Source organism: Python bivittatus, unplaced genomic scaffold (genome assembly GCF_059951505.1).
Source record: "Python bivittatus isolate LINGU-HERP-01145 unplaced genomic scaffold, Pbiv_v1 ctg000480_np1212, whole genome shotgun sequence".
Taxonomy (NCBI): Eukaryota; Metazoa; Chordata; class Lepidosauria; order Squamata; family Pythonidae; genus Python; species Python bivittatus.
Window position 1 is genome coordinate 57,960,708 of NW_028277075.1, and position 20,083 is coordinate 57,980,790.

Sequence of the window (20,083 nt, forward strand, 5' to 3'; positions counted from 1 at the left end):
TATGAGTAGTTAGCTGCAAAATTTTTAGTTATCAGTTTATGCAAGGCTGTCCATCTGTCTTGGCAGAGAGAGAAACTGTTAAAGCAGCCAGGAGCAAGGAAAAGATAAGAAACATCCAGAATCACTTTTTTACAGTTCAGATGAGGCCAAGTTGATTGAAAGGGGAAAGCCTACCTATTATTAAGGTTTCTCCACTGTCTATGCTGTCAAGCATAGTAATTAATAGCCAATTCTCAAAAAAGTAACTTAACTCGGAATTACAGTGTGTGCACATACACACCACTTAAACACACAATATGCATACATTCATACTCTCCCTCTGTTCCTCATGACCCTTCAATCCCTTCACTGCCCCATCTCTGAAATAATGATATTCATCATAGTCTTCCTCACTGTTATCATAATTAACAGTGGAGGAAGGTTGGATCCTAGATTATGGAGCAAGAAGGGGGAACAAGCTGGATCGGGCAGGGGGAGGTCAGGAAGGAAAATGAAGGCAAAATCTTGGGTTTGGGTTTGTCAGTAGGGAAAGAGGTGGAAAAATGGAAAAGCAGCAAAGTAGGCAGGACTGAGAAGGAGCAAGGTGGCTGGGCACAGGCAGAGGAAGGAATAAACTGTGGGAGGTGGAAAGGAAAAGCAAAAAGCAGGGACTCCCTGGAAGAAGCAGAAAATAACAGAGAAGAGCAGAGAGGTAGGAAGAGGAAGAAGAGAGCCAGTTGGGCAAAGGAACAAGCAGTGGGAAGGCAAACAGATCTGAAACAAGGAAGAAAGCTAATGGACTGGTGCAGGGGGAGTGGGCAGGCTGATCAACCTCTTTGAAAACCCAGCAGAAATCCTAGATTTTGGCATGTTTTAGATGTCCAGCAGGCTGGGGGTTTCAGAGGCTAAAAACTGGACTCATCTGGGAAACACCAGATGAATTTGCTCTGGTTCAGATGAAGAGGAAGGAAATGAACTAGGGTGCTCCGGATAACTAAGGTGTCATGTCAGAGAAAAGGGAGCAATGGAAAGTTCAGCCTTGCTTCTCCTTTTTTAAAAAGCTGTGAGTTTGTGTTAGGGAGCCCTGGGCAAAATCCAGAAGATTGCAGCCTTTTCACTTTAACAAAAATTATTTCCCTGCAAAAAGCATGCTGGAGCTGTTTTATTAAACAGCCCTGAAGTGCCTTTATGTTCCCTACAGACAAAGAGAAAAATCTCTTCAAGATCAAACCTCACACAAAGAGGCTTGACCTTCTCTTCACACAAAACAAGTAGCAAATGTATGCTTTTACATGGGAGTAAGGGGCTTTGTAGCAGCAGGTTTTAAACTTATTTACTATATAGTTTCCATCAGAGGTGCTGCCGACGAAATGTTGTAAACTCTGGAAACAAATCTCCTTCTTACTTTTAGTGAATATTATTCTTTGTGGGTTTGAAGGCAAACCTTTTTAAAAAGCCAATAACGTGAGAAAGCACAGCTGCTAAATTTATTGTTAAGTATCGCATCACTGATACTCCTGGGGATTTTTCTTCATGGGAAGAAAGCTTAAATAACATTTTCTAGCACTTTGGAGTGCTTTCCATATATGTGATGGCCTACAGAGGCGGTATGGTACAAAATCGCACAGGAACTGTGGCTTGGTAAACAAGCTTCATCTTTTTTTTTTCCAGACTATGGACACAAATAAATGCAACTTTGTTTAATAAGAGTCAACTATAGCTATCTTTTGTGCTCCAAAAGGTACATTATCTCTCTTTCCTGTTTCACCTGACTAATCTGGAGGTATTTGTTCCATCACCTGACTTAGTAGTTGGCTAGAAATAATAAGACAAAACAATCTGCAATTGTTACATGAGACAACAGCCTTTCATGTCCTTCAGCTCACCATGACCTTTCACCCTGCCTATCCCCAATGGTCTTTCCTAAGAACTAAAACTACACTCAGGCTGAATTCCAGATTGTCAAATAAAGAGCCCTGTCCTTTCAAAACAAACCAATTTTTACACCAAGGTGGGGAGAAACACAAGTCCATTGTTCCCTCACAGATGGAAGTTAGAGTTACTAAGGCAACAGCTCTAATCCTCCTTTTAACCACCTTTTTCACATCACTGGCCTATCAAGTATGCTACCTTTTAACTCATAAGCTCAGAAGCTGGTAGTCTAACTGGCTGCTCTAATTAGCTACGATTTTCACAGTACAGACAACATGATGAGCTAATCGAAATTTGCAAAATAATGACGTACCTCCAGCAAATATTCCTCCTCCTGAGGCCCAGTCTTAGAATAACAATAATGAGACCATTATTAGCGGAGGGCATTAAAATGCTGCACTGCTGCTAAACAGAGAACTTAATTGTTCTGGTCTTGTCCATTGAATCAACAACCTATTGTTGCGAACTTGAAAAATAAAGGACTAGAGAATGGGTGCCATAATGATTGGTCTGCTCTGCCATACCAGCACTCGGCAGAATTGTTTTTCCTTTTGAAACTCTTGATGGACTAGTAGTTTTGTTTAAAAGTAATATAAAAGGCAATTGTTTTGGATAAAAAGTCCTATTTATTGAAATCCTTAGAAGCGGTTGCAAGGATTGTTCATGACCCCCTGAGATTCTTTTTTAAAAACCACGGACACAGGAATACTACTATTTGAAGAAGTCTGTTACTGCTGCCTACATTACCCTAGATATCATTGCTTGTCTGGCTACTGTAATGAAAGAGGACACTTCGTTAGCCTTTCTAGTCACTTAGTAAAATGTATATTTCAGTTGGATACATTCAGTTAATTAGGAAATTGGGGAATTACAAAACATGATTTATTCAAGATATGACCTTGAATATTCATATAATTACTTGAAATTCAGCATTATTTTTAATAAACAATACATACATTCAACCATTTTGGTACAATATTTAATCATCAAAGGTAATGCAAAATACCACTCAACTTTTTTTTTTCAGTTTCAAAATGTGACTTTCAGTTTCAAAAAAGGCAAGTATTTCCTCCAAACATAACAGAAACAAAAAAAAACAGAGAACTAACTATAAACAAGGGATAAGAGGAACTCAGAGAGAGAATTACATTAGGAGAACGTACCATGCTCAGACAATATTTCTGCTAGCTCCTTCAGTCTAGCTGAGGTCCCATATGCCTTAACTTCCAACATGCCAGCAGGTGCCAAATCCTCATGAAAAGCTTTTTAACAGTATGCAGTGCTACAGCCCGAATATATAAATGTACTTTTTATCCTTACCCTCCTGATCTTGTCCAATGGATGGATGGACGGACAGGTGGAGAGACAGACAGTGTGTGTGTGTGTGTGTGTATTTATGTGTGCATGCACATGTATCTATGTGTGTGTGTGTGTGTGTGTAAATACATACACATACAGTATAATAAGTAACTATGAATTTTAAAAAAACAGCACAGAAGGCAAATTGCTCTAGATTCTGAATTCAGAACAACTGAAGTCAACCTGAGAGCTTTGAGATAATCTTTAATTAAGCAATTCCTTGGAAGTTGGTGATCTCTAAGCGGATAAATGTTTATGAGCAGAAGTTGCTCCACCACTTATTAGAAAAAGTCTTTATGGCCTTTCCATCTTTATTTATAGCTCTTTGCTCTTTCCACTCCAGTTACTAACTAGTTACATAGCACTTGATTGAACTCCAACCAAGCTTCTGTCCCCTCCTAAAAGGGGAGGGACAAAGGTGCTGACAAGTAAGCAAAGGAAGGAAATGGGAAAATTATCTGAAAAGTAACAAATGGTTATATGCAAGGGATTTTGCAACCAAGAGGAATTCATTAGCACTATCCCACAACAATTGCCAGTTGTTGTTCAGAATCAAGATTCCTTTGCGAGCTTGACAAAGTTTAAAGTAGGTAGTTACCATGAAGGGAAACATGTATACTAACAGTATAATAATAAGCATAACTTTATTAACCTATGGCCATACAGATAAAATTTAGATAGTTAGAAATTGGTGGTACATACACACAAATACACACACACACACACACACACAAACTATATACACAAGTATATAGACAAATATTTGAAAGGGTTGGAAGTCCAAAGTCAAAACAAATAGGAATAATCACATTTCAGCTGCATTGTGGAACTACCTTGAAATAAACATCTGATGCTTTCATGAGAAGTTTACTTTGACTGCTATACTTTTTTCTCTTTTTTAGGGAAGCATTCTTTTTAGGCCTTAAAAGATTGGTGTTTTAATAGGAGAAATACTTGCTTGCATAGTATACAAGCACTTGGTCATAGAATCATACAACATATTTCCTTAAAAGTCAAGGTACTTTTTTGTAAACTGAAAACTAAATTATATAATGTCAAGAAGTATTCAACTATAAACAAGATATATTGATTTATGCAATCCTTGCTTTGTTTCATATCTTCATCATGTTAGGCTAAATTAATTAACCTCAGCATTGTACACTTTCTCTTTTCATTAGATCACATATTTTGGTCTGAATGTGGCAAGAAACTCAAAGAGGGCTTTTAGAACTCTACCTTGAGGAAGAGTAGTGTTAACCAGGCTAAATATATTAATTTTATACAAGATTTATTAATAATATTCTTCACTGATTTTTAAAAAATTATGTTTCAAGATTTCCACAAACTTTTCAAACTCAAAATTTATCAGATGTATACTTAATACTTAAAACAGTGTCAGTTTTAATTTTAGAAAAACATAAAAATAAACTGACATTGCAGGAAAAAACACAAGGGTTTTACACTATTGAAGGCGGCCAAAAATAGGAAGAATAAAACCCAAGTTGTTGCAGAGTTTCTCCAGTTAATTTCTCTAAATAATGAACTTGCTGACTGGAATTATTTCGCCAAAAATATAGTGGTAACAAGGAGCACCATAGTGCATTGTTCTCCCTGTTTTCCTCTCTTTATTTCCAACAGTATAACTCCTGGGACTATGCAAGTAGACAAAATAGCAAAGCCTTTTTTAATCTTACCCTGATCAACTGAACCTCTCTTTCTCCAACACAGCTTAGTGTATGATATCTTTCTGATAGTGTTTCTTGTTTAATTAAAACAGACACTGACAGAAGGACATGGATTAGAACTGTAATGATGCATTTACTTAGATTAATCGGAGTCTCCTTTTGGAGTAATGGCTTAAACAAAGAACAAAAGGGAATTGTTATGAAACAGCCTTTTATCCTAAGCAAAGGTCATATTATGAGGTTTTTAATTTTGTCATCCTCTGTTATATTGGGCCTCGCTACTGGAACATGAGAAGTGGCCTTTTTAGTTTTCCAAAGCCCATTATTATAATATAGCCATTAAAGCTGCAAATTAAAATGTCTGATTTTAAAACAGGTTGCTTAGCTTTCAGAACCCTCTAATTAGCATGTTGTGCATTGTTGTGAAGGAAAGACGACTAAAACACTAATGACCACTGCCAGGTGACCGCACTGCTGCACAAAGTAATAAACCTCTTTTTCAAGTCACACAATGAATTATCCAAGCTGGGGTCTCCCCCGCATCATTTTATACTTAAAAAAAATACTCATACGCATGTGAATTCAGGGGTTATTACAGTGGGATTTAATATGTAACAGAAAACAAACCCAAATCTGAATGACAGAATTAATATTGTATGATAAGACAAGAAACTAAAAAACATTCAAGGAATCAGCCATACAATTCTCTACATTTCTAGCCAAACCCACTGAACTGAATAGGACTCATCCCTATGCAAATAAATTAAAGGGTTGCATTTATTCTTTGTAACCCACCTTTCCTTCCTCAGAATACTCAACAGCTAACGAAAAAGAAAATATTTTTAATTAAAATCCATCTTTAAAATTACACAGCTTCTAAAATCAAAGAAATTCAAAAGGCTTGGCTGAAGTGGAAGAAATAAGAAGGGTGATTTTAAACAGCACTTCCCTTTCTGATGATGCCACTATCACTTAAAGTGTATCTACAAAGTAGCATAGGAGTGATTCTTCTGCTATACTGTCCTTCCAACACAGATGGGAACTTAAGGTTTCTAGTCAAATTGACAAGAAGTTTTTTTCTCCGTGACCAGAAAAGTGTAATTTCATCTGGATCCAGTAGCTGCAATGCAAATTATAGTTAGTCCAAAGGGGCAGCATTTTGCAGGACAAATATATGTGCACACAAGGTGTCTTATTACATATTTTGCATATTTTTAATACTTGAAAGCAAGTATGGCCATCCCCAACAAGTTGTAAGTTGAACATTCAGCTTTTCTTCCTGTGCTTGCTTGTTGATTGATTGATTGATTGACTGACTGAACTTATATGGCTACCTATCTCACATATTGATTCTAGGCAGCTCACTACAATGAATAAAAGCAGGAATAAAGGCAGCAGACACCAGACCACCAAACTATTACCCTCCTGACTCAATCCTCATCCTAGCCCAATGCCTGAGGGAAGAGCAAGGTCTTCATGGCCATCTGGAAAGCTAAAAGAGTAGGGGCCCCCTTGAATCTCCAATGGAAGGCTATTCCAAAGGGTTGGGGTGACTACAAAGAAGGTGCATCTCCAATGTCCCATCAGATGACAGCTTTTAAGGAAAGGGACCTGGAGCAGGTCCACCTTCTCTGACTCAGTGGGACAGGCAGATAACTTCAGGGGGAGGCAGTTCCTCAAATAACATGGCCCACAAATAACCTGGCCCCATGCAATGTAGGCTTTAATGGTGATAACCAGCAGCTTGAATTGCACCCAGAAAGTAACTGGGAGTCAGCATAGCTCACACAACAGTGGTATAACACAGGCAAATCAGGGCACCCAGAAGCTGCACTGGACGAGTTGTAGCTTCCAGATGGTCTTGAAGGGCAGCACCATGTACAGCACACTGCAGTAAACCAGTTGGGAGGTGGCTAAGGCATGAGTGACTGTGAGCAAAGCCTCCCAAACCAAAAATTATGTACAAGATGAATTTGTCCAGCAGGAGCCACAAGTCCAGAAGAACCCTGAAATTGCATCCCAATTCTGTTCGAGAGAATGTTATCCCATCCAGAGTCAGAGATGTCAACTCTCCTGATTCCAGGGGGCAAAAGACCCATAATCACTCTGTCTTGGTAGGGTTGAATCATAGCCAGTTTCTCCCCATCCAGGTCCTTACAGCCTCCAGGCACTGAGCCAGCACCTGAACAGCATCACTTGCCCGGCATGTGGTAGAAATTTATAATTGGTTATCTTCACCTAGTGATGATACTGAACCCCATGATACTGAATGGCCTCACCCAGTGGCTTCATATAGATGTTAAATAGGAGGAGAGAGCGATCCGAGCCCTGAGGCACCTCACATAACAGGGGCTAGGTCTGGATTTCTTCTTCCCTACTAACACTGACTGGTACCAGTGATAGAGGAAGGAGAAGAACCACTGCAAAACAGTGTTCCCCACTCTCAACCCCCAGAGCCAGTCCAGCAGGATACCATGTTCAGTGCTACTGAAAGCTGCTGAGTGATCCAGGAGGGCAGGGTGGACACACACACACCCAAAAGTCATCCTCAAGTGTGAACCATTTTCAAGGTAATTGTGCTTCCTGTGCTTCCCATGGGTTTTAGAACTTAGAAAGCACCTTAACAATGAAGAAAGCAAAGGGAATCCTTACTGTAGCACAGAAACCACTATTTATTGACTAGTTTCTAGTTTAAAAAATGTTGTATCCTCTCAATGATCTGAATATGGAGAACATTGGAGATTGTTCATTCTCCAATATCTTACCTAAAATTCACTGATTTAAAGCTTAGTTTGGCACTGGCTTTATAGAACCTTGTAGAACCTTGGTCAACAGTATCTCTTTGCTCCATAAGAAATCTGTAGGCCTACTTCAGGTGCACATACAGCATCTTTTATTTTATTTTTTTATTTTTTTGAGAAATAGTGCTGGAGCTGGCTCACCATTACTGGGTGTCACATATTCCTCCCAATAAAATAAGCAAATGGTAATTTTTGCCCAGTGCAATAAAACAAAGCCACTGAAATAAATCATATTTTTAAAAGACATTTTCTCTTTTAAAAAAGGAAGATTCTCTCAAAAATTTAAAAGGATTATTTAAAAAGAGGGGCTTGTTTTATTATGAAATAGAAAGAAAAGCTGACTCAGATGTGCTCCCCCCACCCCCCAGGCTTTCATTATTTTTAGTTTAGAACTTAAAAGAAAATACACCTTTACCTTTCTTATTTATGTGTCTTATTTATCTTTTGTCTTATCTTTTGTTTATCTGTTTAATTTGTATCCCGCTTTTGTTCAGGAGCTCAAGATGACAAAGATACCATTCCCTCCTCCCATTTCTTCTATATGGTAGGTTGGGCTGTACATTATAAAGCAGAATACAAATTTCCTGCTGGCTTAATTTTTTCTCTCTCTCTCTCTGATGTAAAGGATCAGAATGGAACTGAGAAAGAAGCTGCCTTAATTCACCTCTTCGGTCTTTAAAAAATGCCAGATATAGATATGATATCTTTGTCTATATTCTTACATTGCTGCCCGTATACAGTACTTGCAAAGTTAGAGATCCATTTAATCTATACCAATATTCTTTAATATGCATGGCCCAAATGTGGACATATCAGTGGGTAGGAATACTAGGACTTGTGGTCCAGCATCGTCCAGAGAATCACACATTCCCTTTCTGAATTAAAGCAGGAGAAGAACTGATTAATAGTTGCTAAACAGAGTAGAAGCATGGTAAAAAAAAAAAAAAAGAGGTACGTATAGGACCTAACTATCCATAGCAGGCATTTTTAATGATATCGTACAAAACAAAATGAGTAAATGTCCACTGAAAGTGCCACATTCAGTTTGGGAAGATGATACGTGTAAATGTAAATGGTACTATACCACAGAGGCTAGAAATCTACCACAGAATGATGGATGTTCAAGGACCAACAGATCTATGTGACTCTATAAGTACTAAGTCATTTTCACATACGCTTATTGTGATGCTCTGTCAGTGATGACTTGCAGCTGAATGTCTATCAAAACTGCAGTAGATCTAAAAGTATAGTTTTGCAGCAGCCAAATTCCACTGATGGCATTACCTAGACTTATCCATTCAGACCTGCAAATCATCTCTCATTGGGATAACTATTAAATAAATCAACATCCACCTTTGATCTATTCTGAATCAAAAGTGTATGTGTACTTACCTGGTAGTTACCCTATGCTGTGGAAAAGAAGCTGAGATATCACACTTCCAGTGTTTCATGAGAAACAAAATCTATAGTGTCCAAATCATCAAAGCATCTACTCATAAACCTTTCAATGAATTTAGTGGTAGGGCAGCACTAAAGGAATTACAAGAATGGGTCATAAGAGAGAATATTTTAAGGACACTGTGTAATGTGAACGAATGCCTTCTGTGTGTAATTCAATACCCACTAGCCTAAGCTAGAATGTGAAAAGCACATTTTGATTTAATAAAAGTCAAATGTTGAAACACACACCGCAGTCATTTTAGCAAATAAGTAGAAAAATGTGGGGCCAGTCTCCCACATGCAACATGAACATTGGCTTTAAACATTGTTTAGATAGTAAATTAACTGTGTTGCTTAACCTTCACTGGATGAAAAGCCTTCCAGCCAATATCTGTATCCATTCAGCATTAGAACAATGAGCTCCCGCCTGAACAGAGTACTTAGTGTCCTGTGGTTTTTATCGAATATCCATATATTACATTAGTGTACATAGCACAGTAGCAGTAATTTAAGAGTTCAGCATAGCAGCCTGGTAGGATCAGGCTGGCATAACAGCAGTTAGTAGCATGGCAAAACACAAATAGTAGCCAAACAGTTACACAAATTCAGGACTCATAGTGGTATGGAAGAAGAACAAGAGCTGAAATGGATTTCATACAAGGAAGGACCAGATTGTTAAGCTACAATTCTCAGAAAGTGTCTGTCCTTCGTATGAGTCACTCTTTCATAGAAGAACCGACAGTAGTATTCTTTGGTGATTGACTGACTTTACCCCAAAAAATCCTGTTATTGTCCCAGTTTGGATGCTCAATCTCTGCTATTTTAGTCAAGATAGGGACAAGTGTTTTCTCTGGGCCACAAGCCGAAAAAGGAAAGCCAAGCTGCATACCTCAAGAATAACCGTTTTTGTGAAAGGGTTATGTTTAACTTGAACTGTTGTGATACACTTAAACAAACAGTAGTAAACTTTGTTGCACTGAGCAGCTTGCTCTTACTATTCTAGCAAGGTGACTTGAAATCACTAGCTATGTGATAACTTGATTGATTGGTTTATTTAAGCATTAGAGGAGGAAAATCTGAATTTATTTTTTAGTCTAACGTGAGGTTGCAGTATCACGTTGAACAAATAAGATACAAAAAATGCAATTACTGCTATAACTAGCTGCCTAAAACCAATTCAACTGCAAAATTGTAAGCCCAGCATGTCTGGAGCTGCGCACATTTCTTCCTATAGGCCAGCATGCGTGCAACTAATATATCTGTGGTGGCAAGGCTATTTTTCATATTTTCCCTGATAAAATAAGAATTAAATCACAAAAAAATACCTGTGTCACAAACATGTACAGTCCTCTCTTTATAGCATGTATGAATGAAATGCTGAATTAATTATGATCTGCACAAATTGGGGAGCTATTATTAGTGACTTCAGAACAACCCTAAAATCTTAAAGCAACTTCAGATTATTGATAGGGTCATAGTCATTCAGTACAGACCATAATAAAAAATGAGGAAACAGGCATTGCGATATCACCATCCAAATCCCATCCTTTCATGCTTGTATTGTGATACTTTAACACATGGAACATCTTTACATAAGTCATGGGGTTAGTAACATCACAACACACCTTTCATTATTTGCCCCTGCTCAACTACCCCTGAACCCCACCCCAGCCACCTATATGTGGGTTCCAACATCACAAAGTCATAATGTGGCTTGGTTGTTCATGGCTTAGTGCAATGTGTAAGCTTAGATATTTTATTTGTTAACCAGGGAGAATGGCTTCATGTTATACCTGTGCCTTGATTAGCAAATGATGATATAATGTGTTGTGGAAACTCAGTTCTTGCTTCAAAGCTTTCTTCTCATACTACAAATCGTTAATTCTTCTAACTACAAGATTCTCAGTTCTCCACAGAGTAGCAAGTCATGACTTTTTTTATGAGGTATGAACCAGTGATATCAGGTAGTATATGTCAAGTAGTAGGTCTTAAATACTTAAAGAATCTTAGCCTTCCAAGTCTAGCACTGAAATATCTTGGGTTATCTATGTTTTTTTCATTTTGGGGCTATGATCCATCCATCCATAAACTTTATTATATAGCATGTTGTCTCTTTTGAGAGTCTATTGGTTGAAGTTATAATGCATGCAAGTAGCCTAGGTCAGAAGCATGTTTTTAAAAAAATGAGTTATCCAAAACAATCAGTATCTAAACTATGTTCAACCTTCACAGAATCTTCTAGAATCATCCAACCATTATTGCCAATAAAACAGTAATCAGAAAAGACTTTATACTGCCTTAGTGATGTTACAGTGATGCTAAAAGTGAATCCAAAGGAGGCATGAATTTGGGAAGTCATGGTTACAGAATCTATGTTGTTTCTCTGTGATTTCAGTGTGTTTCTCATGACACATTGACTGCAAACCATTAACTACTTCACATCCAGCATGATATGTGAATGCATCCCCTATGATTAGTTTATGGCTCAGTGTGTTAAGTAAAAAAAAAAAAAGAATTGACAGAATAAACCAGGGTTAACTAAACCATAGATAAACATTTCATGCAAGCACAGTTAGTTTGACATGCTGATTGCCAGATTAGCCTCAAAAATGGCATTGATAGTATTTACTGTCTCTATGAGAGCTGGTGGTCAGATGCATACCCTCAGGCCATGGGATCAGCTAATAGCACACAGAGAAGTTCAGTAGTCTACAGGATGCCCAGCCTATACCCTATAGACCTTATTAACTAAGGTCCAACACACTGCTATTATAGAAGTTAACATACTCCAGACTGGCTGCCAGAGGTACAGTTCAAGAGTATGTTCAATGCTACATATCTATGTACCAAAACCTCCATAACTAACTAACTAACTAACTAACTGAATAAAGACCTTTGATTAAAGTCTACATATCTATGTACCAAAACCTCCATAACTAACTAACTAACTAACTAACTGAATAAAGACCTTTGATTAAAGTCATTCTTAGATATCTTGCTCCAGGTTCCTCCGCCAAAAAAAGATTTAAAGATCTAAAATAGGTAAATAAAATCTATTTGGCACCTAAAGGCACTAGAGTTGATTCATGCAATAAACATTCTTGATATGGGTGCTGCCTTAAATGCTCCTGTTACAGGTCACCTTTCATATAATCAGCAGAGAAACTCTAAAAGGGTTCTCAAAAGAACTGTTTAATATCTGGCAAATTGATGTAGGAATAAGCAGTCCCAGATGCCCTAGCATGAAGCCATTTATAGCTTTAAAGGTTAAGATCTTACAAAGTATCTTGGAAGATTATCAGCTGCTGTATTTTTTTTCTTTTTCCTATGTCTAGATTCTGGACCTACCTTGTAGTTCATTCCACCCTTCTGCTAACTATCCACGGCCAAAGGCTGTGTCATTTCAGAGGATGCTAAATCTCTGACTACTCCCCCTTAGTACTTCATTTATCTCTCTGCTCCCCCCCATTCTCTTTAACCCTTTATTATTTAATTTAATGTTCTAATTTGCTCTATAAACTGTTTCTTTTAAACCACTCTAAAGTTAAAATGCATGTTTTTTTATAAAAAGAAATGATACGTGGTAATCCATGCAAAATGATATGTGTTGGAAAACTCAAAATCTTCCCCTTTTAAATAATAGCCTATAGAACATAGGTAGGAATTGAGTCTGTTGTCTAAAAATAACTAATCAAATATGGACAATGGACTATAATAATAAAAAGTATTACAAAGGAGACCTGAGAGGGTAGCAAGCAGCTTTTCAAAGACTCCTCCTGGGAGACATAATTCAGGCAGACAAGGTGGAAACCTTGAGGAAAGAGTGCAGTATGCTTTTTAAACTGACAACTAAAATCAGCTGCACCACAGGCCAAAAACATCAGAACTAGGAGAGTTTAAAAAGAACTCATAGCGCTAAACTTTGAAAACTGAGGTTTTTGAAAGAGGAGTGACTTTGTCGTATGTTTAGAATCAAATTATACCCATAACTTGCAAGCTAATTGGTACAATGTGCTACAAATGATTTGCATGTTTCAGTATATTGTTGTCATACAGACTGGGCAAAGAGGAATGATTGGGTATCTTCTTTTTTGTTGTTGTTTAGTCGTTAAGTCGTGTCCAACTCTTCGTGACCCCATGAACCATATTGCGCCAGGCCTTCCTGTCCTTCACTGCCTCCCTGAGTTTGCTCAGTTTCATGCTCATTGCTTCAGTGATGCCATCTCATCCTCTGCCGTCCTCTTCTCCTTTTGCCTTCAATCTTTCCCAGCTTCAGGGTCTTCTCCAAAGAGATCTCTCTTCGCATTAGGTGGCCAAAATATCTGAGCTTGAGCTTCATTATCGATCCTTCCAATGAGCAATCAGGGTTGATTTCCTTTAAGATTGACTGGTTTGACCTCCTAGCAGTCCAGGGGACTCTCAAGAGTCTTCTCCAGCACCACAGTTCAAAGGCATCAATTCTTCGGCGCTCGGCCTTTTTTATGGTCCAGCTCTCACAGCCATACATTACTACTGGAAAAACCATAGCTTTGACTATGCGGATCTTTGTCGGCAAGGTGACGTCTCTGCTTTTTAATATGCTATCTAGGCTTGCCATAGCTTTCCTCCCAAGGAGCAAGCGTCTTTTAATTTCATGGCTGCAGTCTCCGTCTGTGGTGATCTTGGAGCCCAAATAAATGAAGTCTGTTATATCTTCTTTATGAGGATATTACTATAATTGAGGGGGACTAGACGGGACTGCCAGATAAACCTGGAGTGATTGAAGTTTCTGCTACATGGGCACTGATCACAAGTAAAGCATAATGTAGATAAGCACTATTCACATGTATGCTTGGAAACTATATAAATAGCTAACTGCCATCACCTGCCTAGATCAAGCAATAATTGGGGCTGTACGCAAACTAAAAGAGAAATCTAGTCAGTACTCTGAAACAGAGCTTTGCCTCTCTCTAATTCAGTGCCTGAACTAAACCTCCATTTGGAATTCCAATCCTCTGATCCTCAGGTCTTGCCATTGAGAAAAACAACTGATTATAACTTACCCCCCATCTGCTTGACAGAATTAAATGAAAGGTGGAGAATGTTATTATAAGCACCTATGGAAAGGAATATAGCGGCAAGCTAGATTGTGCCTCATGAGAGATGAAGCGTGGCAAATGCCAGAACATCAGAGCATGACATCAGAGCATTCTTTCCATGTTAGGGTCTCCCCTGCCAGAAAAACACCAAGATGCTGTTTGTTTGTTTGTTTATTAAATATATATGGCTGCCCAACTCACTTGTATGTGGCTCTGGGCAGCGTACAAAGTTAAAATACAACTAACAATCACAGCCTTCCACTATTAAAACCAGTTAAAAACAGTAAAAGCTGCAGTTAAAAAATATGATAACAAAAAGATAGGGGAGAGTGCAGTCTAAACTTATACACAGTGTAACCATGTAACGGGCTCCACACTTCCTTGGGATCCCCAAGCCTGATGGCACATCCATGTTTTGAGGGCCTTCCAGAAGGCCATCAGGGCTGGAGCCAATCTTTTCCCCTTCTATTTCTTCTGGGTAATTGATCCTAGACGGGAAATTTGAATTTTTTCAGGAAAAAAGCCATAAGTGTCTTTTCCTTTTGTTTTGTTTGATTTTGTTTTTTGTGGAAAAGCAGTATTTATGCTAGATTTTTGTTTGCAGGGTTAGGTTTTGCTATTTGTATAACAATGGCATGCCTAACTAAAGGTCTAATCCTTCATTATCTCTCCCCACAAATTATGGTGATTTCTGACAAAACCATTAACTGTGGTTAAATATTTCAGCTATCAGTCAGCTAGGTTATATGTAATTTAGAATTCATCTTATGTTACATGGTTTAGGATCAGCGAGTTCCTCCATAATAGATGAACACGGAATTGAGATGCTCTTTGAAGGCCCTCTTATATGTCCCTTTCTCCAGGAATATGTTTAGCCTGGTCCAGGAACAGATTGCTTATCAAGATGCTGGTAATAAAGCTGGTAAAGAAATCTTTCTTTCCCATCACTACTTCATCTCCTGCTGCAGAGTTTCTCTGAGTAATCAGAAGGCTTTGACATCTTAGCCTTTGAAATGGAGGACAACTTGATGGTCTGCCCTGGTCAGGCACAAATACTCTTCAAAGTTTGCATGCCCAATTAATTAGACTGAATAAATTTCAATTTAGATAGGGTTAACATATGGACTTATCAGACACTGAGTGGAAAGATGGAGGTAGAAGAGTTTTTTAAAAATGAATGAACAAATCATTTACTCATCCCTATGCTTCTTTAGATCCCCAGATGACTGGGAAGCAAAAAAGTAAAATCACCTTAAAATCTAAATTTCCCTTTAACAGTTGGGAGGATAATTTATCTCAAATAAACCAAACTATGTAACTAAATGTTGTTATGTGATTGTCAAAAGGATGCACTTTTCTGTTCTTATAATTCATTAATATGAGATAAATTGTGACTACTGTTACTCATATTAGAAAAGGCAAGTTAGAACATGAATTGGTGTAACTTTCAGGATTAGTTCCTATACAGCTAAAAGATGTACACAATATTTTCTATCTAGAAAGGAAAGAGTAATGCTCGACAACACAAAAGGAATTTGCTTCATTTGTTTTAAATGTGTATCTTATGCCACTATAAATGCTGACCCAAGTTACTAACCAATAATAAGATACAACTGTATAATCAAAATATAAAAATAGTTTAATTAAAACACATTCAGTCAAATTATTTTGTCACAATTTTTTTCAAATTTATTCATCTTGTTTTTCCATGAAAAATAATATGCTGGATTGCTAACAATGAAAAAAAAGTGTATTGAACACATTAAAATGTATCCAGTGAAACTCCACATAATACAAAACATATAACAGCAACTTCCACTTAGAGCTTTTGTAAATAAGATGACATTGCTTGCTAGCAGAATAATAGGAATGGCAATGTAATGTCTCTGGGCAGGGAATTCCAGACCATAAAAGTACCCAAGAAGGCCCTCTCTTGTCTTTCTGTCAAGTCCCACTCTAATAGCAACAGGTCAAACAGGGAGGCTACTAAAGCTGAGCAGATTCACATGAGAGAACGTGGCGTTTCAAACAGCCTGGTCCAAAGTCATGTACTGTAGAGCCTTCTAGGTCATAACTGCACTTCAGCCAGAAACAGGTGGTCAGCCAGTGAAGCTGTTGTAACAACCGAGTCAGTACATAACCAATAGTCTGGCTGCAACATTTTATACCAGCTGATTTTTTTCCAACAGGGCACCTCATCTGAAGCACCTTATACACATCTAAACTGAATGTAAATAAACTATATTTCACATTGTAGTTAGATTTTACATTTCCAGAAACAAACAATTCTGGCTCAACAGCTTTAGCTATGCATCTATACTTCTGGCCATTATCAAAACTAGGCTGAAGATGTTACCTAGCCGGATAACGAAACGTTTGCAAGAAAACAACCAAGCTCAGAGAACCCCAAGGACTCCACAAAACTAGACTTTCCAGATTCAAGGCTGTGTCTAGAATTACACTAGAATCCAGAAACTGTGTGCCTGAGGTTTTAGCAGTGTTAGTCTCATTCAACACAGGAAAAAATCTTTCTTGATTATCTGTTTTTTATTAACTTAACTGATTAGGATTATCTTTGTTTTTTTATTAATCCCCTTAATATACTCCATCACCTGCATCAGGTGGACTGGGATTTAAAACTTAACTCCTTGTTTTTATATAAAAGAATAGTGTTGTGATAATAAATATTCTGATAACTCTCAACTTTAAACATCTTTATCCTGACTGACTGACTGACTGACTGACTGACTGACTGACTGACTGACAGACAGACAGACAGATGGATAGAGATAGTAGCAGAAAGGATAAGATGGAAACCTGAGTTTAAATTACTGTTACATATAATTACATTCTGAAATATCCCGTCAATAACTGGAAACGCTGCCTCCAAATCCCTTCTCAAGCAAGTGATCCAGTCTGATACCATAGGCAATGTATAGAAAAATGCAGCAAACCTATGTCCAGTTCCTGGCACAAATCAGCCATCCACACAATCTGTTTCCCATAACCAGATCTAAAGCAAACTTGAGATAGATCTAGATGAGCCTCCTTATCTTAAACCACATTCAACCAAGATACTATATGTGCTTATTTGTCTTGTCCAATAAATGGAATACCAGGGACTGACTACAAATTATGTGGAATTTGGGATGTGTGCTCTTTAAACAAACAAATCTCTTTTAAGTATGATGTAATCAATACCCTGTTCCAAAGAGGCATTAATGACTTGGGCTGGCTTTGGATTCAAAGGCAAAGGGGTTCTTTAGAGGTATCATCTGCCTGCAGATCCTTATGTAAACCAAACTTGTCTTTTCCTAGAATCAAACTGTATGTCCCAGGAAAAGATTCACCTGCTTTAAGCAATTGCAGACAGATATTATATCAGTCCCATGAGTGATACAATGAGCCAATTGGCTAGAATACATACCTGTAGATATTTACACAGTACTTTTTCTTCTTTTTTAGAACAATGTTCATATATGAGAATGTAGCACAGCAAAACAATCAAATTAATAACACTCACTTTTATGCTTCTGTAAAGCTTTTCTGACAGATGGCAACTGATATTTTCTCATTTTTTTCACATACTAACAGCCTTCCAAAACCAAAAGTTTTGGAAGTGATTTATTTATTAAGCAAGCATTCCAGTCAAGTATTAAACAATGGTAGTTCTGATATCTCATCAACTCCTTTTAGACAGCAAAAGGGAGGCTAACCAAAACGGGGGGGTGGGGGGGGACTTCTTGACCAATTTAAGCTAGTATGATCAGCTGATACTCTCTGACTCCAATAACAGTTTTATTGCAAATGGTTTCCTCTGACTCTGGTATAAAGAACAAAATGCCTTCTTTTCATCTTTCACATTCTTAGTATTTGTTTACTACATTTTATCCCACCTTTCTTCCACGATGGTACTCAAGGCTATGGACCCTGGATTGTAGGTTGTCTACTATTCAGGCACTGAGCAGATCCCGACTGCCTAAGCTTCAGGTCAGTGTTTTTTGTTTCTGTCTTGCCTTCAGACAAGCCATTCGGAGCGCTCCACTCTCAGCTGGGCAGGAACTAGACGCAACACCACAGGAGAGGCAGAAGAGCCCTGAGCGTGGCAAAGGTGGTCATAATACATAAGCCTCAAATGACAGCCACCTAAACAGCCTGCATCTTTTGTCAAATTAAGTATAGATTAATGGATGTACTTTGTCATGCTGATCAGATTTAATTGTAGCAATGCATCATTAGATGCAAATGAACATTCGAGCATCTTCAGTATAACAAGGCAAGTTGAACATAATGTTTATTTCAGGCTGGCCCTTATTGACACAGCAAGATTCATTGTCAACCCTCACTCAGTGAAATATTTTTGTTACCAAGCAGCTTGAACAAATGCTTTTTTCATTCTAAACCAGCCACCTACCCATGTTTCTCTAACAAGTAACACACAACCTTCCGTCCAACTGGAAACGCTTCTTAGAGTCTTTGGACAATCTCTTACAAGGGGGGTGTAGTGATTTCACCATCTAAGGGCCAAACCAGAGAGTGGAGCCCTTCCAAAAAAATCTGGCTTCCTGTGAATGAAGTATGTGCTCATGCACAAAGCTTCTGCTCCAACTTGGCTCCTGTGGACAGCAAATGAACCAGCAATAATTTAGCTAGCACATTATCATTACCTCCTATACTTTTGACAAACCAGGGCTACAAATCAATCCCCCCCCCCCGGGCTTATGAATTCTAGCTTGCAAAGGTACAATAAACTACGATTCCCAGTTATTAGAGAGTGAATTCTGGTTTATTGCCTCATGCAAATGAACCTAATACATTAAAACAAATAGCTAGATGATCTGTATGAGAATGACCAAACCTAACAAAACTATCATTTTATCTCCAATAAAGACATTTATTGGGATGGGGGAATCGCTATAAACAGCCATACTTTCCTGAACAACAGCTTCAGTTCTACTTGGACTCATAGCAAGAAAAGTGTTTTGTTTTTGTTTTTTTAAGTTGGCAATGTACCACAGCCTCAGTTCTCCCACTCTCTCTTAGGCACACTGTTACTTGGCTGTGATTTGGGCAGCTGTTAGTTAAAATCAAAGCATCGTATCTGTTAAATGCATCCATACATTAATATACTGTCTACTTGATACCTAATTTATTTAGCCAAATAAACAACCACCACAACAGTGGTTGAATAGAATTCTGGGTCATGATATTTTTACTTTGTTTCCCCTTCTAGACAGAATATGACTGACCAGGTAACAACCTTATAAAAATTCCTAGAAATCTGAGAGGCTTTTAGATTGTGCAGCCAGTTAATCGTGAAGCCATGATATAGCATCTCATTCCCTGTTCATGCCTCTTCTCTGCATCTTCTCCCTTTAGAGACTTTGTGTAAAATATGAAACTCATAAAGGACCATTATCACATTTATGGCAAATGTTCACTGCATGGCATGTTATATCTCATAGTTGTTTGCCCTGCAGTAGAAAAAAATTACATAGGGTTTAAATGTATGTGGTCTATACAAACTATAGTTAAAACACTATTAAACAGTTATAGGCTTTTCTGTATGAAATACTAAATAAAATCCATTTTTATTCTTCTTTAGGGCAACATTTTATGACAATTAAATTAAAGGCTTAGCACTACTACTTCTTGGAAAAGGATTGTTGCAAAAATAAATAAATAAAGGACAGAGATGTTGGACTTTTAACTGAAAAGATATAAGATGCTTATGTTCAGGAGGTTATCTCAAAATCAAACATGCTTTTTTGATCTTTAAAACCTGAATGTTTCTCTCTTGCAGTTCTTC

At 37.9% G+C, this 20,083-nt stretch overlaps 1 protein-coding gene across 7 annotated transcripts in view; it reads right to left on the reverse strand.

Moving 5' to 3' along the window:
• The window catches only part of SOX6 (SRY-box transcription factor 6), a 469,019-nt gene that overhangs the window by 315,372 nt on the left and 133,564 nt on the right, over window positions 1-20,083 (reverse strand). The gene's annotated exons all lie outside the window — the stretch shown is intronic.